This window comes from Schistocerca piceifrons, chromosome 1 (genome assembly GCF_021461385.2).
Source record: "Schistocerca piceifrons isolate TAMUIC-IGC-003096 chromosome 1, iqSchPice1.1, whole genome shotgun sequence".
NCBI lineage: Eukaryota > Metazoa > Arthropoda > Insecta > Orthoptera > Acrididae > Schistocerca > Schistocerca piceifrons.
The window spans coordinates 1,215,422,538-1,215,450,013 of NC_060138.1; positions in this window are offsets into that span (position 1 = coordinate 1,215,422,538).

Here is a 27,476-nt window from a genome sequence, read left to right on the forward strand (position 1 = left end):
TTGCACTCGTCATTCCACTTGGCACCTGGCCCATCTATTTCTTTTCCCGTCTCTCCCACCAGTTCCCAACGTACTTATCTCGCTGTGCAACATTCCATTTTTGAATTGTTTTCGCACTAAAAGTCCAGGTGTCACTATTACAAGTCAAAATTTGTAGTACACACTGTTTCTAACTTTCCGTTTCAGACATACCGGAATCTTCGTTTTGAAAATTCTGTTTCGTTCAGCAAAAGTACTCCACTCCATTTTTACTCTTCTGTTTAATTCTTTTGTGGTCCATCCGGCCATTGCCTGAAGAAAAGCCGTGAACTGGTTCTACAACTTCACTATTATCATTTAACGTTTTCTGCTTACTGGGTTGTTGTTGGCCGTATTACAACTGATTTTCGGATATACTTTCAAACTTGCTCTGTTATGTTTTTGTATTAGTTGTTGAGATTTAACTGCAATAGAGTACAACGTTTGCAGCGAAATAAATGTATTTCAGAAACGTTCGTTAACACACAAATATTTTTTACTCTCGCAATTTAGGGATCTGATAATATAATTTAGGATTAGTGGGATAAGTCTGATGATATGAAATTTCCCTCCTGACACCTCTTTTCATCTCTGCATTCGTTACTCTAATGAAAGCAACAACATTACTGTATATTTTCGTCAGTATATTGTTACAGGTGTAATCTATATCTGAAGGTCTGTTAGCACCGATCTTGTAGAACCAGAGTGAAAAACTTTTTCAAAATATATGTACCTCAGAAAGTGTGGTTATTCGTACTCATTACTTCGCTGAATAAAATCTTCATTAGTTGCAAATAGTCCACTGTGTTGTGTTCCGTTCTTAAGCCAGCTTGTTCGTTCGACGAATTGAAATGTAACATAACACTGGCGACAATTTTAGTGAAGACAGCGTACATTACGGTGAGGAAATTGATAGATGTACCGATTTCTTGGCTTGTCTGTTACATTTCTCGTGAAGGAGAAGAATTAGGGCATTGTTCCAGTTTTGGGGAAATTGTCTTCTTTTGTAAAGAGCCTGTAAATTTTTGTGTTTCTTTTCCTCCAGCTTTACTCACTTCTACAGGAGCACTGTGACCTCCCTGTGGTAATTACAAAATGGGTTATTGCAGTTTGTAAAAGGTAAAAACAATTTGGAAGTTGTCTAGAAATACAGCTTGAATTAAGGTAGTGAATAACAGTTAGTGAAAACATGTTTCTGCAGGGTTGAATTTAATACTGAGAAATATATAGGCTGTAAATATAAAACAAATATAGCAAAAAATCCAGGAAATTTTCTTGTTTTAAGCTGAAACTGGAAAACAGACACAATTGCGACAAGATTTCCACAATGACCAGCGAGTCCCAAGTCCTGTTGTGAATGTTAGTTACCAGCAGTGGGCAGCGCGAGTTCTGCGGGTAGCTGGTCACACTGACTTTTGTAAGTTTGTGTTTTCTTTAGTGTGATAGAGGAAGACATTAAACAACAGCATCAAAGTTGTTAGGAAATGCCCTAGGTACACTATGTGATCAAAAGTATTCGGACACCTGGCTGAAAATGACTTACAAGTTCGTGGCGCCCACCCTCCGCCACACACCGTCAGGTGGATTGCGGCGTATGGATGTAGATGTAGATGTATATCGGTAATGCTGGAATTAAATATGTGTTCGCCCAACCTCAGCCTTGATGACAGCTTCCACTCTCGCGGGCATACGGTCAGTGAGGTGCTGGAAGGTTTCTTGGGGAATGGCAGACCATTCTTCGCAGAGTGCTGCACTGAGGAGAGGTATCGATGTCGGTCGGTGAGGCTTGGCACGTAGTCGGCGTTCCAAAACATCCCAAAGGTGTTCTATAGGATTCAGGTCAGGACTCTGAGCAGGCCAGTCCATTACAGGGATGTTATTGTGGTGTAACCACTCCGCCACAGGCCAAGCATTATGAACAGGTGCTCGATTGTGCTGAAAGACGCAATCGCCATCCCCGAATTGCTCTTCAACAGTGGGAAGCAAGAAGGTGCTTAAAACATCAATGTAGGCCTGTGCTGTGATAGTGCCACGCAAAACAACAAGGGGTGTAAGCCCCCTCCATAAGAAACACGACCACACCATAACACTACCGCCTTCGAATTTTACTGTTGGCACTACACACGCTGGCAGATGACGTTCATCGGGCATTCGTCGTACCCACACCCTGCCATCGGATCGTCACATTGTGTACCGTCATTCCACACATTTTTCCACTGTTCAATCGTCCAATGTTTACGCTCCTTTCACCAAGCGAGGCGTCGTTTTTCATTTACCTTCTTGACGTACGGCTTATGAGCAGCCGCTTAACCGTGAAATCCAAGTTTTCTCATCTCCCGCCTAACTGTCATAGTATTTTCAGTGGATCTTAATGCAGTCTGGAATTCCTGTGTGATGGTCTGGATAGATGTCTGCCTATTACACATTACGACCCTCTTCAACTGTCGGCAGTCTCTGTCGGTCTAGAGACGAGGTCGGCCTGTACGCTTTTGTGCTGTACGTGTCCATTCACGTTTCCACTTCACTATCACATCGGAAACAGTGGACGCAGGGATGTTTAGGAGTGTGGAAATCTCGCGTACAGACGTATGACACAAGTGAGACCCAATCACCTGACCACATTCGAAGTCCGTGTGTTCCGCGAAGCGCCCCATTCTGCTCTCTCACGACGTCTAATGACTACTGAGGTCGCTGATATGGAGTACCTGGCAGTAGGTGGCAGCACAATGCACCTAATATGAAAAACGTATGTTTTTGAGGGTGTCCGGATCCTTTTGATCACATAGTGTATTTCAGTTCAAGGAGAGACAGGAGACAGAATGATGTTTGTACTGTGGGATACTATGCTACTAGGCAGCTAAAATATTGCAGGAAACTCTTAAGTATTTTCCGAACCTCCCAGGCAGTGGTAAAATCGGCGTCATTGCCGGTAGATATCTGGCCCAGTTCGACGGTCCCTCTTCCGCGTAGATAACTGCAATTCGAATGAGATAAATTTTGCGATATAAAAGCAACTATAATATACTTCAAATACATACTTGCAGCTGGTGCAATGAATTTTATTTGACACGCTAATGTTCGCTTAATACATGTAATTAGTATAAATCAGTTTCTCAAGCTGGGTAGTGTAATAAACCAAAACCCACATGAATTAACTAACTGGTGTGGACATAAAAAATTGCTCATTACAAGACTCAAAACAAAGCCCAAAAACAGTTAAGTGCGTGAACTTATGGTGAGTGTTGGGTCCTGTTATAGAACAGACCGAAATGAAACAAAGACAAAAACATACGGTTGTTCTCAGCATAGCTCGTTTTCCTTCTTACTTTAGGTTAAAATGCCGCTTCTATGGAAAGGAACACAGTCACCATAGATGTACGACACATTTCAGTTCTTCAAAGCTGCTACAGTTTTCAAACCATTAATACTGCCAAATGCAGCACAGTAATATTTACTTCAATAAGCCCATACTTCATTACGTGACACTTGTCAGGCCGGATTAACAGCGGAAACCAAGTGTGTACAGAGAAGGGCAGCGCGAAGGATCACACGCCTGTTTCACTGGTGAGAGACGGGGACTACAACAGAAAATCGCGAGTACCGTCTTTCAAGGCATAAACTGCGAATATTTCACAACCTGTACGCATTGTTTCGGTAGAAACCCTACAGATACAATAAGGCGAAAAAAAAAGAAAAAAATAAACTTCTCTCTCAGAGGCGTACAAACAGTCATTATTTCCACGTTACAGCAGTGAATGAACCCTACTTTGTGACAGTTTACTGTAAAATCCCCAATAAAAGCAACACTCGGAATAACGTAGTTGAAAGTACAACAAAACCAGTTACCCGAAGGAAAAGTGACTCAAAGCCTCATTCAGTACCAAGAAAATTCTAGCTGAAAGATAATGATCGTTACAACCATTACGACAGAAACGCTCACCCGATGGCATAAAGCGGGAACTACTGCCTCGGCTACGTGCGTTAAATACGATGGCAGGTAACGCAAGAGGCTCAAGAGCCTTAAGTATTCTATGAAGCTCGCCGTGCAGTTACTTACGTCTCGTAATAGCATTTTTTTTTTGAAGTTTTGTGTGCTGCTACAAGTATAATATTCGTGCGCCCTCCGCGCATCGCTTGCCATTGGTTAACCAACGAGCGTCGCAGAACAAGTCGAAGCTGAAGCCTTGGAGCGCAACACATTTTTACGATCTCTCTGGTGAAGATGGGTTACACGGTCATAAGAGGTGATTGTGTGATTGGTTGTTAGAGGTATGTGCGTCTCTTTTCTTCTATTGTTTTTTATCATATAAAGGGCCTTTAGGATGCCGATAGATGCGAAACTGGTTGAAAAACACATCGGTAAAAAGGAAATATGAAAGTAAGATAAGTCACAGAAAATCTGTACAGCGTTCTGTATGAAACGAGAACGCCAGCTATTAAACACAATTAGCCATAGGCTGTTATTACAATATCAAGTTTCTTTGACAAAATTGCTTAGCCGAATATATTTGACGAAGGTTAATAGGGAACTTTTATAAAATGTTACATTTCGTCTCATTTATGTGATCAAATCTAGCCCCTCGCCATGGAATTCATCAAAGAAAGCGATCGTCTTCTATTTATCGCCTCGATTGGTATCACCATTGCAGCTGTTCGACGTCTAATGTAGTGTTTATAAAAATGGCAGCTGCAATGTCACTTGGTACGTTTCATCAACACCTAAGTTGAGTAAGATGTATGAAGCTGATGAAGGGCTTTATAACGTTCGGCATCCCGAATATAAAAGCGAACTAAGAAGAAGAAGCGAAAGCTATAAGAAAAATGCCGAGGATATTTAGACGTGAAGCAGGAAGATATAACGAAGGAAAACAGTGGCCTCTGCACTAGTTATTCCAATGAGAAAGCAAAACTGCCATATGACACTTATATATAAAATGTTTACATAACATACAAATATTTTATATATTTTTGTTTATAGCAGATATGGCAAAGTACGGGCGAAATTGGAACCAGTATACAAGCTATTTATCAGCCGCAACTGTACTGGTTCACACTTTTAAAATTTTTGGATCAAAGTGTCAGCAATATTGACAGAGGGAGCGAGAGAGGGATTTACATCTTCCATGACGTTTTTACATAGATGCATTCCTCTACATTTGGTTAGGAAATGTGTTAGTCTTGCAAGGCACTTGCCCGGCACCATTACAAAATGTTTTTAATTCGTCTGTAATCGCTCTCCGGTGTATTACCCGTCCAGAGGCAGTTTGGCAACCTATAAGCTGAATTTCCGGTAGGTCCTCAGTGCTTTGTCACTCCCCTGTTTTCTACTAGCGTAGACATAATTTTCTCACGAGTGTAGATTGTTTTCTCCCCCGGTCAGTAAGTTGTGCAGTGTACAAGCAGCTAATGTTATTGTAGTAACTTTTTCTGCAGGTAGATTTGTTGAAGTAAGAAAATCCCTGAAGCGACTGGCAACATTACAAAAGGTGCTTTGCACTAGTGTTATTCTTCGTAACAATCTGTAATTAGACACCTTTACTGCCTTAGCGATTCTCGTCTAGGGATAAGGCTTCATAATGTTGTAGCATAAAGAAAAAGCATCGTCTGCCAGCACAACCACTGTTGTTGTTATATTCGTGTTCCCTAGCTTGCTGCCCCCAGGAATGTTCAAAATAGATCTGTCGCTAAGAAATTCCTGTTACTTTTGACAAACACTCCAGCATCACCAACGTGTCCATTAGAGCATCACCAACATTTCCATTAGTTCTTACATCTACGTAGAAGAACTTATAAGTTAGCGGATACAAGGGCAAACAAGATTATGCCGCTGAAAGATCTGTGACTGAAGGAGCGAGAGCAACTAGCTTGAGGACATTTGATGCGAATGTGCTTTCCATTCATTGCCCCTATTGTGTTATAGGCATTCCACATTTCCTCGAAATCATTTGCAATTTATTCCCAATCGTCTCTAATTGAGTAAACAAATTTTTGTACTCCTAATACAATAAGTAGCTAATGTTTTCCGTCTCTATATTTATGACAGGAAATAGAGGATCAGGGAACCAGGAGGAGGAGGAAGAGGAGGTTGAGCCCGCATCTCCAAGAGCTCCCTCCAAGAAAGAAAAGTCGTAAATCCTCTGATGTTCTCCTGGAGGCTACCAGAACGCTGGAGGCCATAGCTGAATCGACCAGGAGCCGTGCTGAGCCAGCCAGAGAAGACAGTTTTTGTGCCTTCTCGAATACGTTGCATGTGAACTGCTAGAGATAAGTGTTGTGTATGTGTGTGTGTGTGTGTGTGTGTGTGTGTGTGGCCGGGAGGTATGCATTTGCTAGAGGCACAATGAACGAAGTTAATCAGGTGCCGATGTGCAGGAGGAACATGCTGGAGGTACAGCCACAGCAGTCCACTTCGACCTCTGGTTTTATTCAAACTGCATTTCGAGCGGCAGTGACAGAAGAGGACGACACCTTGTTAAGTGTATAAATTTTCGAATAAAAGCTGAGTAAATCACTGACAGTTTTAGTTTTGGCATAAGAACTGTTTATTTTTACGTAGCGGACATGAAGATGACTATGTAGAACAAATATGTTCCGTAGGTTACCCAGCCTTTTATAAATCCTAACTCAGTTTCTAGACGGTTTACCGCTTCCGGTTTTTAGGGGAATGTAGTAAGACACTGTTGTTGTTGTTGTGGTGGTCCTCAGTCCAGGGACTGGTTTGCTGCAACTCTCCATGCTACTCTATCCTGTGCAAGCTTCTTCACCTTCAAATGGTTCAAATGGCTCTAAGCACTATGGGAGTTAATCTGACGCGCCCGGGTTCCCGGGTTCGATTCCCGGCAGGGTCAGGGATTTTCTCTGCCTCGTGATGACTGGGTGTTGTGTGATGTCCTTAGGTTAGTTAGGTTTAAGTAGTTCCAAGTTCTAGGGGACTGATGACCATAGATGTGAAACGTCCCCTTAGAAAAATTATATACGTGACTGGGCTTAAACTGACACACAATGTTTTTTAGCGCAACGCAATCTGACTATCAAAGATCCCTGCAAAAGAATGGCCCTGACTAACATTAACCTATACCTTTCACAAATCACTTACCTCACAAAAATCTTCGCTACACAAGCTACTGCAATACAGCGAGCGCCACTACTGCCAGCTAAATAAAAGATTCAAATTACTGAAGGCACTAACCACTGATAGGGATAGTTAGCAAATGAAAGATATTAATAGAGAACAAACAATGTATTTATCTTAATATCATCACAAGTCATAATATATATATCAGTTCATGACAAATTACAAACCTCCGCCATCTCTCTCCCCACATCCACCACTGCTGGCGGCTCACCTCCAACTGCGCAACGCTACGCGCTGTTAACATCCAGCTGCCCCTCTACAATGGCAGACAACAATGCAAACTAGCCACAGACTGCACACAGCACAGCCAGTGATTTCATTTTCATACAGAGAGCGCTACGTGGCGGCGGCGTTACCAATATAAGAACCTAAACAGCCTACTTACATAAAGAAAACATAAACAGCCTACTTACATAGCCCCCATGCTCCCCACAAAAAATTTTTACAAATGGTGTTGGGCACTGGCCAATACAGATTTGACAAAAATTTTTCACAATTACAGTAACAAAGATATAAAACGCACACACTTCTTGATACAATGTTGGTCAAAAGCTAAAATTTTCTCTCAGTCCATAAAGATAGTCCTGATCATTCATCATAATAGTAATTACAGTTTCTCATTAGTAAAAGAAATTGCACACAGAAGTAGTGGATTTCCATACAGTCTTGAAGAAGTAGTGTTGTCCTTCCAACGGAAAGACAGTGCTGACTCTTGACATGCTGACAGGTAATGGGCCACAATGGAGCAAACCCACAGCAGAGTCATTCGAAGTTTTGAAGAATATTGGTAGGTAGGTCATCACAGAGCAGACCCACTGGAGTCCTGGTAGAGATTGTGGTATTGGTGGGCCACCAGAGGTGCAGACCCACTGCAGTCCTTGTAGAAATAATGGTATTGATGGATCATCAAAGATGTAGACCCACTGTAGTCCTTGTAGAGATAATGGTACTGGTGAGTCATCAAAGATGCAGACCCACTGTAGTCCTTGTAGAGATAGCCAGCAGCCATCTGTTGCGACTGTGCAGGTGCACAATCACCATTGAAGAGTCTTGCGGATAATATAGCAAGTCCATAACCACCACTTGTGCACTCACAAAGTTTTTTGGAAGTGTCCTTAGAACCAGCAATGCTGTTATCCAGTCCCTTGCTGAATTATCAACACATGTGCAAACACTAACAGTCCCTACTTCTCACATATTGTCCATATACTATGACCAACAGAAATATGTGCAGTGAAATGAATGCTTACGAGTTACTTAATTTGATGAACTGGTGTCAATTACAATTTTATAACATAAGAATACAATAACAAAGATACAAAATACATCATAAAGAACATAACAATATAGATAACATTTGTAGTACAGGCTTTACAAAAGAATAGAAATAGAAATATACGTCAGTGTTACAGGAATTATGACATGAGTACATATATAGAAGATCAGAATAACTTGCGAAACATCAACTTCACACATGAGCATTTAAACAGAATGAATAATGTCTAACATCTTTACAAAGTAAATAACATATTATTAATGCCAATTATATTTGAGGATAACAGTATTCCTCATCATAGTGAATGTAGCTTAATATTAAAAGAGGAAAAAATTCTATGAAACTACACAGAGACAGGAAGAAAACAACTACACAAGGGTACACAAACACATAGTGGGATAACACCAATAGGAAAGGATAGGGTTCGTTTTCAGTGTAACATTTGGTACTGCAGTCCAACCCAAAACTTCATATATCTTTCCTCTTATTTCATCCTTTGTTTCCACCAAAGAAATTCTGTCTAAGCATGCTTTCTGTATTTATATGTTCACACAATTCTCACCTCAACATTTATTTCCAAGAAAATCCTACCTAAACCTGTTTTCTGTACTTTTTTTCGTATAACTTCTCAATGCATTCTTTACCTATTCTCCATAGTCAGTTTCTTATATAGTCTACCACCTCTTAAGCTAACTTAAATCTACTGAGCTCAGATGCTAAACTAAGGGACGAGGCAATGCAGCAGCACATAAAACAATTACTATAAACAGCAATGAAAAAATGGAAAATCGCAAAGCAAGCTACAGTAAATCTAAATTACCAAGCAATGCAACATTACAACTAATATGAGCCAATGTGCAGCAACAAGAAAAATAAATGAGTAGTAAAACTGGCTTAGCAGTGTAACACAAAGTCAAATTCAGTAACACTATGGCTGGCAAACAGCAGCTTATATCTAAACATGACATAGCTCAAGCAAAAAAAAATAGTACACTAAAGATAACAATGCAGATAAGGGAGATGTATAATCATATCTTAATGTCTAAGCAATTAAAGTGGTGCACCACAACTTATTCTACAAAAAATATTACCAAGTACTTGAAAAGAAAATTATGTGTCCAGTTACTGTTACTAGTCCCTTCTTATTGTTCTTTCCTTTCCAAGTGCTCCTTTTTTGAAGAATGTGGATCACAAAATTATTATTTAATAGATCTGTTGACAGAAAGGGTTCACATTAGCAAATGCATTTAATTTTATTTTATGAAACCAATGCTGCAACACAGCTGAAAAACAGATGTCAAATGAAATAAGCAATTACGCAAACCAAAGCATAAAAACATCATTCAATAGCTATGTGGCATTTCGTAAGTCAGTAGCTCTCAACTCTCGTAGAAAGACGCTTGTCGTAATCAGGTGTGCAGATGTAAAAATATTTCTCGTCATTTCATTAGGCATTTCAGTAAATATCATAAATTACGAGCTCCACAGTATGCTTTCCACAAGGAAATGTCAATAGCGAGGATAATGGCCTCCCCCCTTTTTTTTTTTCTACCTGTGTCGCTGAAAGGCTAATGACTTTTTTTCGGGCGGCTGTCGCCCAGGTGGGTGCCCGCGACGCATTATGTGCAGGTGGTCACTTAACTTTCTTACGGAGATATTTACACCAGTTTCCGCTACAGTGACAGTCTCATATGAAAATTTCACAGGTCGAAAATTTACGTCACAAGTGTGTAGAAACAAAATCCTATGAATATAACAGTGTCCAAAAAAATTTTCGCCGGCATTGTGATACATTCACGCATTTACACACACATTTCATAACTCTTAAAGTACGATTCTCGGTTTCCAACATCCTTTTTCACAAGTCAAGAGTCCTTAACTTCTTTCATTATTCATATACATATAAACACGTTATCACATTCCTCATATATGGTAGCATCATCTTATTGACATAAACATACCTCAACAGCATAATACACATCGTCGTCATAAAAATAACGTCATAACACCTCAGTCAAATCTCAAAAAGGTCGTAGCTTTCTGCAATAATTTCAAACCATAAAAAATATTCTCTGCTCATTTCAATAGTGTCATCTGCCTCAAACGTACTTTAAAATCATGCTCCCTTACCAAATATATCATTCAAAGCTCTCATAGTATCACAATGGTTCCGAAAAAATATGAACTGATCACACAGTACAGACAAAATACAATTTCGTAAGTGTGAAGTAATCCAACTCTGTAATTGCGTAAACATATGTCACTGATGTAATAAAAAAGTTTATCTCTCAGTTACATGATCAGATAGCTGTGTAATTTGTGTGTTAGAGAAATATGGTACCGATATGTAAAGTTGTATAAGCAAATACCATATTAGCTAGGGTTCCTTGTGGTTGCCACACACATGGTACACAAAGTAAGTGTGTACCCCACTGAGGATTAATGTAATTATACCCTCAGGTGTTACAAATTACAGCAATGGAATGAAATGTATCACGGAAAACCTTTGTATCATTGTACTTCAAATATCTTTAAAAATAAATGTTTTAAATCCAAAATTAATCACTCAAATACGTGTCCTGTAGCGCTAAATGTGCGTCTTGCTGTAAGATAATCTCTGTGGAAGTGTCGTAGTTATCGTCCTCCGAAAGCTAAGTTCTGCAGAAGCCAATGTACTTACCTCATGATACACCAAATTTCAAGTAAACCAAAATGTTGCATTAAAATCTCATTAGCAGTACTGGTAAATATTCTAAGTAAGTAAGCCTTATAGTCGTTACATAATCGTGCAACTAACAAGCAAGAATGTACACACACAGTAACACTGTGACGTCTGTTCACTATAACAATGCATTCGTAATTTCTGTTTAAAAATGTTCCCTAGGTTATAGACTGGATATTTAACTGCAAACATTGTTGCATGTTAACAGTTTCTTAAGTCTGACAAAGCATACTAGAAATGTGAAGTGAAAAGTTATATGGCAAAGACAAAGTTAAAAAGCAGATTATCTTTCAATAAATGGTTTCACATGTGAAATGTGGTGTAAACCTTTACTCTTCCTAGTGCACAGGGTTTCAACTTCAAAGCAATTATCATGTTGTATACATCGGTAAAGAATGCTAAAATTTTTCTCAAGGCTAGAGTCTTATGTTATTTTTCTCGGAGCCAGCGGGCGCACGCGGCTGACTGCTGTGCGAGTCATTGTCTGTCTCTTTGTTGGCGCGCGCCGTTATTGGGATTAGGAGACCTAACTTCTACAAATTCACTCTGCCCAGAGGGCCCAGCCCTGTTTAAATCCCGCCAGTTCTGATGAAATTCAGGTCTGTCGTTATGATTATATCGTCTGTCGTCATGTCGGTAGTTCCTGTAGTTTCTTTCTTGTCAGTTAAGTGGTGGAGAATTTCTCCCTGAATCGTAACTGCGTGCTGGACTGTTGCATCTGAAGTTATTCTGTCTCCCTTGATAATAATTATTTTGGTTCCCATATTGTCTGTTTCTCTGATTGTCTCTGTAATAGTCATTACCGCGGAGAGGTGATCTTTCCCTGTAATTATTACTACTCTGCCAACGGTTGTCAAACGGGTGGTGTCTGTTTTGGTCACGATTTGTGTTGTGAGAATAGCCTTTTCGTGTCAAGTTATTACTTCTTTCATCGCGGAATTGCGACGGATGTGACCTGTAATTGTTGTGTTCCTGGTTTCGCGTTCCGCGATTGTCAGTGTCAATTTCTAATTCTTGTAAGAGTCCCTGAAATGCTTCAATGTCGTCTTTGCAACATCCTGCCAAAATAATATGTCGTAAATGTTCAGGCAGTTTGATTAAGCAAATGCGGATGAGGTCTGAGGGGCTGTATGGGTTTGACAGGTATTGATTCTTGTGCAACATGTCTTCAAAATATTTCACAAGACTGGAAAATTCAGATTGTTCGAAGTGTTTCATCATTATGATGCTATGTTTTACTCGGTCTTGTGTGGCTTGAGACCAATATGCTGAGAGGAAGGCATGGTAAAACTCTCCTTCACTGTGGCAATCGTGAATGACCGATCACATTCTTACAGCTGGTTCATTCTCCAAGTAGCCACACATAAATTCTAATCTGTGTTCTAATGACCAGTTGGGAGGAAAACAATGAGAGAATTGATGGAGCCACGCTTGTGGATGAATGTCGTTGGCAGAATTCTTAAATGTTTTGAATTTACGTGTAGTAATGAACAGCTTATAGTCAAAATCATCGTGTCGGCGAGTAGCATATCGGTCATTGTTACGTCGTGTCGGCGGTTCCATCTCAAAATTCGGTGTACCTTGCCAATTTCTTTCATAATTACCGAAATGCCCTGTGTTATTATTTTGTGGCTTTTCCGTATTCTAAGTTCCTCTTCCCGTGTTGGAGCGCGAGTGTCCTCTGAAATATGTAATTCTTGTATTACCTGTGTCAACTGATCTTGTACTTCCCGGATTTCTCTTTGGTGTTGCGTATTAATTTGATTCAGATTTTGTTTCAGTTTCCTAATATGTTCGCACTCTTCTGTGTCATTAAAGACTACCGGTTTTGTGTCATTCAGATTATCATCTACCTTCGCAGATAAATTATTTAGCTGATCCGAAAGTTCAACTACTTTCTCTGATAATGAACTAATTTCCTCCATGTGTCTTTCTGAACCAATTTTCAGAGTATTTACTGTGTCCTTTAAATTTTCCTGAGTTTTTGCAAGTTGCGTAGCCGAATCGGTAGATGCAACTGAGTCCATTTTAGCTTGCAAGGTCTCATGATTTTCATGAACAATAGTTTGCAGTTCTTTTATGGCTGCTTCGTGATTCTGTAATGCATTTTCATGCCGCGAAAAAATAGGCTGAAAATGCTCACAAATTTGTGTTTTTACGTCATTACAGACTTTTTGACATTTCGATTCAATGTTATGTATCTCAGTAGTTAAATCTTCACGTGTTTGTTCAAGTGTGGTTTCTAACGTCCGAAGATTTTGTTCCATTGTGTCTAACTTTTGCAGCTTTTGCTGTGTTTGTCTCTGATTTTGTCCCATTTGTTGCATTAGTTCTAATAACAATGCATTAGTGTCTGGAATCTGTTCCTCTACTCTTTTCGGCAGTGCATTTGCACCGGCAACATTCACATTTTGACAAGCTGAAAATGTGTCTTGACTTATTTGAGAAAACGGTGAGGACGCAAAACCTGAATCTACGGTATTTGTAAAATTGTGTCCTGTCATTTCGGATTCCTGAGGCGAGCTGTTGCCGACCGATCGGTCGATAATGCTTCCCTGTTCACTACCTGTTTCACTGTCTACACCATTATTTGCCGCCCGCTCCATTTCCCTATGCACAGTTACCAAATTACTACTTTGAATGTCTGTTAATTCACTACACAGTGGTGCTGATAAGCTACGCTCGTCGTCACTATTATTTCTCAGTTTGCTTTGGAGCCTAGTGTTACGTTTTTCACACGCCATTATTGTGACAATATTTCACACGATAACACAGAAAAACACAATTTGAAGAGCAAAAATAAGAGAACACATTAATATAGCACTGAAAATAATAACTAGTTAATTGCAGCTGCGAAATACTTTGTGCAAATCTACATGCATGCCACAACTGTTTTACAGTACAACAATGAAAAACCACAACTACCAAGGAAATTCTCTCTATAATTACGCGCTAGCAGTAAACAAAAGCTACACTAAATACACAAACTACAAGAAAAAATCAGAAGATTCCAGTGAGGTATCCTAGGCTAAGGGTCGACATATGAAACGTCCCCTTAGAAAAATTATATACGTGACTGGGCTTAAACTGACACACAATGTTTTTTAGCGCAACGCAATCTGACTATCAAAGATCCCTGCAAAAGAATGGCCCTGACTAAGAGTAACCTATACCTTTCACAAATCACTTACCTCACAAAAATCTTCGCTACACAAGCTACTGCAATACAGCGAGCGCCACAACTGCCAGCTAAATAAAAGATTCAAACTACTGAAGGCACTAACTACTGATAGGGATAGTTAGCAAATGAAAGATATTAATAGAGAACAAACAATGTATTTACCTTAATATCATCACAAGTCATAATATATATATCAGTTCATGACAAATTACAAACCTCCGCCATCTCTCTCCCCATATCCACCACTGCTGGCGGCTCACCTCCAACTGCGCAACGCTACGCGCTGTTAACATCCAGCTGCCCCTCTACAATGGCAGACAACAATGCAAACTAGCCACAGACTGCACACAGCACAGCCAGTGATTTCATTTTCATACAGAGAGCGCTACGTGGCGGCGGCGTTACCAATATAAGAACCTAAACAGCCTACTTACATAAAGAAAACATAAACAGCCTACTTACAGATGTTAAGTCCCATAGTGCTCAGAGCCATTTTTTTTAGTTAATTTGAGGTCATCAGTCTCCTAGACTTAGAACTACTTAAACCTAACTAACCTAAGGACATCACACACATCCATGCCCGAGGCAGTGTTCGAATCTGCTACCGTAGCAGCCGCGTGGTTCCAGACTGAAGCGCCTAACGGCCCTTCTTGTACTACAACCTACATCCTTCTGAAACAGCTTAGTGTATTCATCTTCTGGTCTCCCTCTACGATTTTTACCCTCCACGCTGTCCTCCAATACTAAATTGGTGATCCCTTGATGCCTCAAAAAATGTCCCACCAACCGATCCCTTCTTCTAGTCAAGTTGTGCCACAAATTTCTCTTCTCCCTAATTCTATTCAATACCTGCTCCCTAATTCTATTCAATACCTGCTCATTAGTTATGTGATCTACCCATCTGATCTTCAGCATCCTTCTGTAGCACCACATTTCGAAAGCTTCTATTCTCTTCTTGTCCAAACTATTTATCGTCCACGTTGCACTTCCATATATGGCTACACTCCATACAAATACTTTCAGAAAAGAGTTCCTGACACTTAAATCTATACTCGATGTTAACAAATTTCTGTTCTTCGAAAACGATTTCCTTGCCATTGCCAGTCTACGTTTTATATTCTCTCTACTTCGACCATCATCAGTTATCTTGTTCCCCAAATAACAAAATTCCTCTACTACTTTAAGCGTCTCATTTCCTAATGTAATTCCCTCAGCATCTCCCGGTTTAATTCGACTGATCGCACGAGTAAAGGAAGCCGTTTCTGCGAGGTAACGCCTGATTCGTATGCAATACACCTGATGTACAGATAATGCGGGTACGATCTTAAATGAAGAAACTACCGCGTCCGAACAGGCCTCGGAAGGTCCAACGGGACCTACCGGCCTCCGCGTCATCCTTGTCCAAAGGTGTCACTGGAAGTGGATGTGGAGGGGCGTGTGGGCAGCACCTGTTCTCTCGGCCGTAGTCAGTTTTCGTGACCAGATACACTACTTCTCTACCAAATAGCTCCTCAAGTGGCGTCACAAGGGCTGCACAGATGTGCAGAACTATAGACCTGTGTCTCTAACGTCGATCAGTTGTAGAATTTAGGACCACGTATTATGTTCGAGTATAATGACTAATAATGTGCTCTGTAGGAATCAGCATGGGTTTCGAAAAAGACGATCGTGTGAAACCCAGCTCGCGGTATTCGTCCACGAGACACAGAGGGCCATAGACACGGGTTACCAGGTAGATGCCGTGTTTCTTGACTTCCGCAAAGCGTTCGATACAGTTCCCCACAGTCGTTTAATGAACAAAGTAGGAGCATATGGACTGTCAGACCAATTGTGTGATTGGATTGAAAAGTTCCTAGATAACAGAACGCAACATGTCATTCTCAATGGAGGGAAGTCTTCCGAAGTAAGAGTGATCTCAGGTGTACCGCAGGGGAGTGTCGTAGGACCGTTGCTATTCACAATATACATAAATGACCTTGTGGGTGACATCGGAAGTTTACTGAGGATTTTTGCGGATGATGCTGTGGTATATCGAGAGGTTGTAACAATGGAAAATTGTACTGAAATGCAGGAGGATCTGCAACGAATTGACGCATGGTGCAGGGAATGGTAACTCAATCTCAATGTAGACAAGTGTAATGTGCTGCGAATCCATAGAAAGATAGATCCATTATCATTTAGCTACAAAATAGCAGGTCAGCAACTGGAAGCAGTTAATTCCATAAATTATCTGGGAGTACGCATTAGGAGTGATTTAAAATGGAATGATCATATAAAGTTGATCGTCGGTAAAGCAGATGCCAGACTGAGATTCATTGGAAGTATCCTAAGGAAATGCAATCCGAAAACAAAGGAAGTAGGTTACAGTACGCTTGTTCGCCCACTGCTTGAATAGTGCTCAGCAGTGTGGGATCCGTACCAGATAGGGTTGATAGAAGAGAGAGAGAAGATCCAACAGAGAGCAGCGCGCTTCGTTACAGGATCATTTAGTAATCGCGAAAGCGTTACTGAGATGATAGATAAACTCCAGTGGAATACTCTGCAGGGGAGATGCTCAGTAGCTCGGTACGGGCTTTTGTTAAAGATTAGAGAACATACCTTCACCGAGGAGTCTAGCAGTGTATTGCTCCCTCCTACGTATATCTCGCGAAGAGACCGTGAGGATAAAATCAGAGAGATTAGAGCCCACACAGAGGCATGCCGACAATCCTTCTTCCCACGAACAATACGAGACGGGAATAGAAGGGAGAACCGATAGAGGTACTCGTGGTACCCTCCGCCACACACCGTCAGGTGGCTTGGGGAGTATGGATATGGATGTAGATGTAGAGTGCACCCCACTTGTCAACACCGCTCGGTAGACCCAGTCGGCCATTCAGTGTTAGCCAAGCCCAGCAGTGCTTAACTTCGGTGACCTGATGGGAACTGGTGTTACCACTACAGCAAGGCCTTTCGCTTAAATAACGAGAGCTACCAGGAGAACTACCGTAGGCGACAGTCTACAGTAGGCTAGATAGTTTTACAACTCTGGTGCGACTGCCGTTTTCCGACAAATTGTAATGGGAGATGAAGTGTCGTCCGGTATGGAAGTAGGAGTAGTGTGGGCTGTGGTGGAGCTGCGGACAAGAGCGTGGTGTCCTGGGGACGGGGCGGCCCGGAAGCGGCCTCGTATGGGCGGCAGAGCGCGGCGGCGGCGGCAGGAAGACGGCCGGCGTTATCGCGTGCTGCTGAGGAGAGCCGAGGAGGGCTGAGGAGGGCCGGAGGGCCACAGGAAGGACGCGGCGCCGCTGCCGCGCTCCGCCGGCCAACCGAGACAGGCGCGAGCGCCGCGCGTGCCCGCCGCCTGCTGCCTGCGTCTGCTGCCCTGGCAGCCGTGGCGGGGCACGCGTACCCGGCAACACGCAGCAGCCGCGGAAGACTGCGGCGACACGTCTCAGCGGAGTGAAGGCTTTGCTGGAGGTCGAATGTCCAAACGTTAAGCGTAGTCAGGAAACGAGGACATACTGCGTAAAGTTTGGAAGGTAGGAGACGAGGTACTGACGGAAGTAAAGTTGTGAGGACGTGGCGTGAGTCGTGCTTGGGTACCTCAGCTGGTAGAGCACTTGCCCGCGAAAGGCAAAGGTCTCGAGTTCGAGTCTCGCACCGGCACACTGCACTCTACAGCAAAGTTGTATCACACGAAAGTTGTGAGCAAATCAATGAGGATTTGCCGAAAATACACTCCTGGAAATGGAAAAAAGAACACATTGACACCGGTCTGTCAGACCCACCATACTTGCTCCGGACACTGCGAGAGGGCTGTACAAGCAATGATCACACGCACGGCACAGCGGACACACCAGGAACCGCGGTGTTGGCCGTCGAATGGCGCTAGCTGCGCAGCATTTGTGCACCGCCGCCGTCAGTGTCAGCCAGTTTGCCGTGGCATACGGAGCTCCATCGCAGTCTTTAACACTGGTAGCATGCCGCGACAGCGTGGACGTGAACCGTATGTGAAGTTGACGGACTTTGAGCGAGGGCGTATAGTGGGCATGCGGGAGGCCGGGTGGACGTACCGCCGAATTGCTCAACACGTGGGGCGTGAGGTCTCCACAGTACATCGATGTTGTCGCCAGTGGTCGGCGGAAGGTGCACGTGCCCGTCGACCTGGGACCGGACCGCAGCGACGCACGGATGCACGCCAAGACCGTAGGATCCTACGCAGTGCCGTAGGGGATCGCACCGCCACTTCCCAGCAAATTAGGGACACTGTTGCTCCTGGGGTATCGGCGAGGACCATTCGCAACCGTCTCCATGAAGCTGGGCTACGGTCCCGCACACCGTTAGGCCGTCTTCCGCTCACGCCCCAACATCGTGCAGCCCGCCTCCAGTGGTGTCGCGACAGGCGTGAATGGAGGGACGAATGGAGACGTGTCGTCTTCAGCGATGAGGGTCGCTTCTGCCTTGGTGCCAATGATGGTCGTATGCGTGTTTGGCGCCGTGCAGGTGAGCGCCACAATCAGGACTGCATACGACCGAGGCACACAGGGCCAACACCCGGCATCATGGTGTGGGGAGCGATCTCCTACACTGGCCGTACACCACTGGTGATCGTCGAGGGGACACTGAATAGTGCACGGTACATCCAAACCGTCATCGAACCCATCGTTTTACCATTCCTAGACCGGCAAGGGAACTTGCTGTTCCAACAGGACAATGCACGTCCGCATGTATCCCGTGCCACCCAACGTGCTCTAGAAGGTGTAAGTCAACTACCCTGGCCAGCAAGATCTCCGGATCTGTCCCCCATTGAGCATGTTTGGGACTGGATGAAGCGTCGTCTCACGCGGTCTGCACGTCCAGCACGAACGCTGGTCCTACTGAGGCGCCAGGTGGAAATGGCATGGCAAGCCGTTCCACAGGACTACATCCAGCATCTCTACGATCGTCTCCATGGGAGAATAGCAACCTGCATTGCTGCGAAAGGTGGATATGCACTGTACTAGTGCCGACATTGTGCATGCTCTGTTGCCTGTGTCTATGTGCCTGTGGTTCTGTCAGTGTGATCATGTGATGTATCTGACCCCAGGAATGTGTCAATAAAGTTTCCCCTTCCTGGGACAATGAATTCACGGTGTTCTTATTTCAATTTCCAGGAGTATAAATGCGTGGTGTAAAGACTGGCAGTTATCTCTCCATAATAGTAAGTGTAACCTGAAAACATACATAGCTTTCGTAGATGTAGAGAAAGCCTTTGATAATGTTAAATGGGATAAAATGTTTGAGGTACTCAAAATAGTAGGAATAGACCATAAAGATAGAAAAATGATATGGAACCTGTACAAAAACGAGACAGCAGTTATCCGTGGACGGACAAAACATGATGAGATGCAGATACGGAAAGTTGTCCGACAAGGTTGCGCACTATCCCCTGTTATCTTTAACGTATACATTGAAGAGGCGCTGAAAAAAGTAAGGGAAAATTCACAGACAGATGTAGTAATTCATGGCCAACGAATAGATATGATAAGATATGCCGATGATATAGCTGTCCTGGCTGAAAGTGAAGAAGATCTTGTAGTCCTACTGAATAGAATGGATAAAGTTATGGGTGAAGAATATAATATGAGAATTAATAAAGCAAAAACAAAAGTAATGGCATGCGACAAAGAAGATCAAGTGAAAGTCCAAGTTCATGTAGGCAATGAACTGCTTGAACAAGTTGATAAATTTACTTATCTGGGCAGTAATATTACCAGGGATGGAAGGAGCAAGGCAAAAGTGAGAAGTAGAATAGCTCAAGCAAAGGCTGCTTTTAACAAGAAGAAAAACATATTAACATCTAAGAGCATCAGCCTTGAAACCAGGAAAAGATTTTTGAAATCTTATGTGTGGAGTGTGGCATGCTATGGGTGTGAAACATGGACTCTCGGGACAGAGGAACAGCAGAAGCTAAATTCTTTTGAAATGTGGTGCACAGACGCATGCTCAAAATAAAATGGATCGACAAGGTCACAAACGAAGTGGTTCTGGAAAGAGCAGGTGAGAAGAGAAGCTTCTGGAGTTTCATTGTTAATTTACAGGCCATCTATTAAGACATAAAGGACTCCTGAACACAATCATAGAGGGATATGTCGAGGGAAAAAGACCAAGAGGAAGACCACGACTGAGGTACATGGATCAAATCGTGAAAGATGTGGGATGTGACACCTATAAAGAAATGAAGAGAAAAGCTGAAAGACGCACAGAATGGAGACAAGCTGCCATTGTAGCTGTTGCAAACCAATCCTTGGATTGACCACTACAGAAGAAGAACCTACTGCGTATGACAAGGCGAAAATCACCATTAATGTGCGAGTACGAAATAAATGCCCAGTCTTGGGAAGCGCTAACGTCCGTCGAGTGCCTGGGTGTGACTATTCGAAATGTTCTCAAATGGAATGATCAGATTACACAAGTAACGGGTAAGGCGAACTCTAGATTGCGGTTTATTGGTAGAATCCTGAAGTGGTGCAGTCCTTCAACAAAGGAAATATCTTACAATACGTTAGTTCGTCCAATCTTGGACTATCGTTCGTCTGTGGGAGACCTTTACCAGTTGGGTCTGATTCAAGAGATTGAGAAGGTAAAAAGAAGAGCGGCAAGATTCGTGACTGGTACATTTAGCCATCGCGAGAGCGTTACAAATCTCGTAGAAACTTTGAAGTCTGACACTCTTTCAGATAGACGGCGCGCTAAACAGAAGGGGCTGCTCACTAAATTCCGAAATCCGATCTTAACCGAGGATGCAGAGCATATATTATTACGACCAACTTTCAGATCTCGCAATGATCTCCATTCGAAGATAAGGGAAATGAGAGCTCGCACTGAGGCGTTCAGACAGTCGTTTTTCCTTCGCGCGATCCGCGAGTGGGACAGAGGGGGGGGGGAAATATGCCTTTGGCGAGAATTGTGCCCTTCGCCACACACCGCTCGGTGGCTAGCGGAGTATATATGTACATGTAGATGTAGATAAGGATGTTGGAACCACTACTGAAGAAACTACAGCTTAATCAGAAGATATCTGGCACTGAGGTGACAGAAGTCACGGCATAGCGATTTGAACATATACGAATGGTAGTAGTATCGCATACACGAGGTACAAAACGACAGTACCTTGTCGGAACTGTCATTTGTACTGAGGTGTTTATTGTGAGAAGGTGTCCGACGTGATTATGTCTGCACCACGGGAATTAAAACTCTGAACGCGGAATGGTCGTTGGAGTTAGACTCTTCGGAGATTCCATTACGGATATCGTTAGGGAATACAATATTCCGAAATTACCTCTCACCACGGACAAGGCAACTGCCGACGGCCTTCACTTAACGACCGCGAACAGTGGCGTTTGGGTAGAGGTTGATTGGTTGATTTGTGCGAGGGAACCAAACAGCGAGGTCAACGGTCCCATCGGATTAGAGAAGGATGGGGAAGGAAGTCGGCCGTGCCCTTTCAAAGGAACTACCCTGGCATTGTCCTGATGCGATTTAGGGAAATCACGGAAAACCAAAATCAGAATTGCCGGAAGCGTATTTGAACCGTCGTCCTCCAGAATACGAGTCCAGTGTGCTAACGAATGCGCCACCTCGCTCGCTTTGCGTAGAGTTGTCAGTGCTAAAAGACAAGCAACGCTACGTTAAATAACCACAGAGATCGTGTGCAACGTACGACTAACGTGTCCGTTAGGATAGAGCGGCAAAATTTGGCGTTCACGGGCTACGGCAGCAAACGACCGACGTTAGTGGCTTTGCTAACAGCTCGACATCTCTCTCCTGGGCTCGTGACCAAGTCGTTTGGACCCTGGCGACTGGTGAACCTCGACCCGGTCAGTTGAGTCCAGATTTCAGTTGGTAAGAGCTGATGAAGGGCTCAACTGTGGCGCAGACCCCACGAAGTCAAGGACCCAAGTTGTCAAAAAGGCAATGTGGTGGTGGCTCCATAATGGTGTGGGCTATGTTTACATGGAATGGACTGGGTTCTCTGGTCCAACAGAAACGATCATTGACTGTAAATGGTAACGTTCTGCTGGGAGACCGTTTACAGCCATTCATGGACTTCATGTTCCCCAACAACGATGAGATTTTTATGGACCACATTGCGCCATTTCACTGGGCCACACCTGTTCGCCATTGGTTTGATGAACATCCTGGACAAATCGAGCGAATGATTTGACCACTCTGATCGTCCGACATGAACGCTATCAAACACGTATGGGACATAATTGAGAGGTCAGTTCGTGCACAAAATCCTGCACCGACAAGACTCTCGCAACTACGGTCGGCTGTGGAGCCAGCACGGCTCAGTATCTCTGTAGGGGACTTCCAGCCACTTGTGGCGTCCAAACCATGTCGAGCTGCTGCCCTCTGCCGGGCAAAAGTAGTTTCGACACGATAGTAGGACGTATCCCAAGACTTTTGCATCTCAGTGTTCAACAGTGCCCAAAACAAAATGTTACAAAAGTTCTGATAGCTACGATACGCATTCGTAAAAAAGCAAAACAACTGGGAAATCTCTATCACAGCAAAAGAAGCTGTTAATTGGGAACATGGTTACCCCTAACAGCCACACATGCCGGACAGCGACCTGACTGGCTCTCTACGAGATGGTTCAAGACCTCTCCTGGCAGTCGCTCCCATTTCTCAGGAAGAGCGGTGCAGAGGTCTGCAAGTGTCCTTAGCTGTGGCTGACGGGATGCTAAGGCATTAGAGCTATATCCTATAGGATTCTATAGGGAGTAGACAACATTCCATTCGAACTACTGACGACCTTGGGAGAGCCAGTCCTGACAAAACTCTACCATCTGGTGAGCAAGATGTATGAGACAGGCGAAATACCCTCAGACTTCAAGAACAATATAATAATTCCAATCCCAAAGAAAGCAGGCGTTGACAGATGTGAAAATTACCGAACTATCAGTTTAATAAGTCACAGCTGCAAAATACTAACGCGAATTCTTTACAGACGAATGGAAAAACTAGTAGAAGTCGGCCTCGGGGAAGATCAGTTTGGATTCCGTAGAAATATTGGAACACGTGATGCAATACTCACTCTACGACTTATCTTACAAGAAAGATTAAGCAAAGGCAAACCTATGTTTCTAGCGTTTGTAGACTTAACAGAAAGCTTTTGCCAATGCTGACTGGAATACTCTCTTTCAAATTCTGAAGGTGGCAGGGGTAAGATACAGGGAGCGGCAGGGTATTTACAATTTGTACAGAAACCGGATGGCAGTTATAAGAGTTGAGGGGCATGAAAGGGAAGCAGTGGTTGGGAAGGGAGTGAGACAGGGTTGTAGCCTCTCGCCGATGTTATTCTATCTGTATATTGAGCAAGCAGTAAAGGAAACAAAAGAAAAATTTGGAGTAGGTATTAAAATCGATGGAGAAGAAATAAAAACTTTGAGGTTCGCCGATGACAATGTAATTCTGTCAGAGACAGCAAGGGTCTTCGAAGAGCAGTTGAACGGAATGGACAGTGTCTTGAAAGGAGGATATAAGATGAACATCAACAAAAGAAAAACAAGGTTAATGGAATGTAGTCGAATTAAGTCGGGTGATGCTGAGGGAATTAGCTTAGGAAATGAGACACTTAAAGTAGTAAAGGAGTTTTGCTATTTGGGGAGGAAAATAACTGATGATGGTCGAAGTAGAGAGGTTATGAAATGTAGGCTGGCAATGGCAAGGAAAGCGTTTCTGAAGAAGAGAAATTTATTAACATCGAGTATAGATTTAAGTGTCAGGAAGTCGTTTCTGAAAGTATTTGTATGGCGTGTAGCAATGTATGGAAGTGAAACGTGGACGATAAATAGTTTGGACAAGAAGAAAATAGAAGATTTCGAAATGTGGTGCTACAGAAGAATGCTGAAGATTAGATGGGTAGATCACATAACTAATGAGGAGGTATTGAATAGAATTGGGAAGAAGAGGAGTTTGTGGCACAACTTGACAAGAAGAGGGGACCGGTTGGTAGGACATGTTCTAAGGCATCAAAGGATCACAAATTTAGCATTGGAGGGCAGCGTGGAGGGTAAAAATCGTAGAGGGAGACCAAGAGATGAATAAGCTAAGCAGATTCAGAAGGATGTAGGTTGCAGTAAGTACTGGGAGATGAAGAAGCTTGCACAGGATAGAGTAGCATGGAGAGCTGCATCAAACCACTCTCAGGTCTGAAGACCACAACAACAAACTATAGGATTAGATCCGGAGGTGTCGCTGGCCTGTCCGTGCGATGGATATCTCCACTTCCAAGAATTTCATCCACCACAGCAGCTTCATGCGGACAGGCTTCATCGTTCATAAATAGGAAGTCTGGACTAACTGCACCTCCGAAAAGGCGAACGTAAGGGAGCAGTACCTCACCTCAGTATCTCCGAGCGTTTAGAGTATTCCTGCGACCACCAAAAAAAAATATGCAGCTCCGTCCGGTCATTCAACATGATGCCTCCCTACAACATGACGCCATCACTATCAAACCTGCCCCTTTCCACGATTTTTTTTAAAGTTGTATCGACTACCAGTTTCTCTACAGAGTACTATATGATCAGAATCATTTTGAAAACTGAAGAAAGATTCATCTGTGATGAGCACATTCCTCCATTCATTCAAGGTCCAAAATCATGTTGCCGACTGCATAACATACGGGCCCGTTTCTGAGCTGGAGGGAGCGGGCTGCACACGACAGGACGTCTGGCAAACAACCCTACTGTCCTGAACCTACGAAGCACAGTTTGTCGAGAAACAGTAACTGCTGAGGCAGCTACAAGCTCTACAGCCATTGATCTTGCAGGTGTACTCGATTTCGTCGCGCATTTCATGCCAGGTATTGGTCCTACTGTGGGATGGTTATTCTTGATACGACCTTTCACTGGCCTACGACGAACATCCCCCGTGTCTCGAAACTAGCCGTGAATTGACACTCGGCGTGAGGTCCAACTTAAAATGAACACGTTTCGTAACAGAAAGATTCTTTACGACCTGAAGATGACAGCAATGTTTATCGAAACCGATTGTTTTAAATAATGAAATATTTATGCGCTCTTGGCTTTAGAATATTTTTAGCAAGTAAAACAGATTGCTCCTTCTGTCTTATGAAAATGAGAAAATTCGGACATCCCAATATACTGAGACCTCGTTCTGTGTTTGGTCTGAATCCTGGCGGCCGAGTATTCTATCCTGCAAAACAGGGTCCAGATGGCGTCTTTATGGCGTTACTTTGTCATCTTCACCAAGAGACTACACTCTGCTCACCATGAGCGGAGAAACAAGATTGAGACACGACTGAGGCGTGAGTGGTCTCATGCACTGCTTGTGTTCACCTTTCCCTTACGTCCTTTTCACAGCATGCAGGATTAGTCGACCACACCATTATTGCACTTGGGTGTGAGGGCTCTCCGGTCGTCTGATTGTGAGTTTTTATCGTGATATTCACGACCACACACTGAATCACTTCATAGTAAGTGCACAGCTGACTAGAAATCATTCACAGTGTGATGCGTTCTCCTTAGTCATTAATGCACTTGTGTACTGTAAAATACCTTCGTGTTTGCAGTAGCGTCCATGAAAGGCCAAGTGCAATAATATCGTGGTCGAGTAGTACTCATTTCCTATACAGAGCTAACAAGTAGGGTTCGTAGGTAAATATTTACGGTGATGTTGGGCGACTGCGTGATTTTTCTCGTTTCATTTTCGTGTTTCCGTGACTATGCTTAACTTTTGGACTAGTGGAGAAATTTGCTCCAACTGTGTGGTTTGCAGACGATATACAAAAATATGGTAGCCGGTCTGTGTGGTCGAGCGGTTCTAGGCGTTTCAATCTGGAACCGCGCGGCCGCTCCGGTCGCAGGTTCGAATACTGCATCGGGCATGGATGTGTGTGATGTCCTTAGGTTCGTTAGGTTTAAGTAGTTCTAAGTTCGAGGGGACTAATGACCTCAGATGTTACGTCCCATAGTGCTCAGAGTCATTTGAGCCAAAAATATGGTAACATCTGCAGAAATGCTTCCTTGAATATAAATGCTATTGTTAGCCAAGCATACACGTTACGCTGTTGTATTTGACTACGAACGACACCTGTATAACAAATAGCCTCAATACGCCGCATGTGTCAGTCGTTAGGTGTACCTGGGAGTGCATTATGTCGGAGCTAAGTGAATTACAATGTGGACAAGACGGTGGTGCGCGTATGGTGAGTACCTTCGTAGCCAAGGTAGCCGCATTGTTTGGTGCTTCAAGAGGCGCAATACCAAAGACTTACATCGCCTACAGGGAAAGTGAAAAAACAACATTCGTCAAGAGGTACGATCGGTGATGAGGACTGTGACGAAAAATACTACAGATCTAGATGTCACACTCGCGAATCAGCACCAAATCAGTACGAAAGGATCTTCATAAACTGATAATTTCAGGGCGAGCTGGAATTAAAAAATCACACATGAGTGATGCAAATGACTGTAACAGGAAAACGTGGGCCGAAGCCATAAAACATGGATACAGGAGCAATGGAAGAAGTTTGGTCGGATGAGTGTTGTGTTATTCTCTTTCCAACTTCTGGCCGAGTTTTTTACGTCCGAAGAGAGAAATGTGGCTGGGGTTCGGTGATGTTTTGGACAGAGGTATCGTAGTGTTCCGTAGGCCCCAAGGTTACTCTGCAAGGTATCATTACTGACAAGGGTTATGTGACCGTTCTGGCTGACCAGGTTTGACCTATGGTGTAATGTTTGCACCAAGATGACAGGGCCCCTGTTCAAACAGCTCCCCCAGGACTGGTTTTGTGAGGAGGGGGGTGAAGTGTCGAATCTTCACCGGCCACCATAGTCAGCAGATCTCAACATAACTGAGCCTGTGTGGCCTGCTTTGGAGAGAGGGGTGAGTCATCGCTGTACACCTCCAATTAGAGATGGGTTGTTCACGAAATAACGGGTCTAAAGGAACGGTTCACCAAGATGAGCGGAAAGAACGAGGAACGCATTCTAAGGAACGGTCTTTCATAGTTCACTTCGATCGCGGCTTTCTACTTGTAGTTCCCGGGAACGAGAAACGATAGGTCTCGTTCCCGCAACAGCGCGTCGGCCGGTCTCGTTCCAGCCTCGGTCCCGTTCCCGTCTGTCTCGGTCTTGGTCTCGTTCGGCCG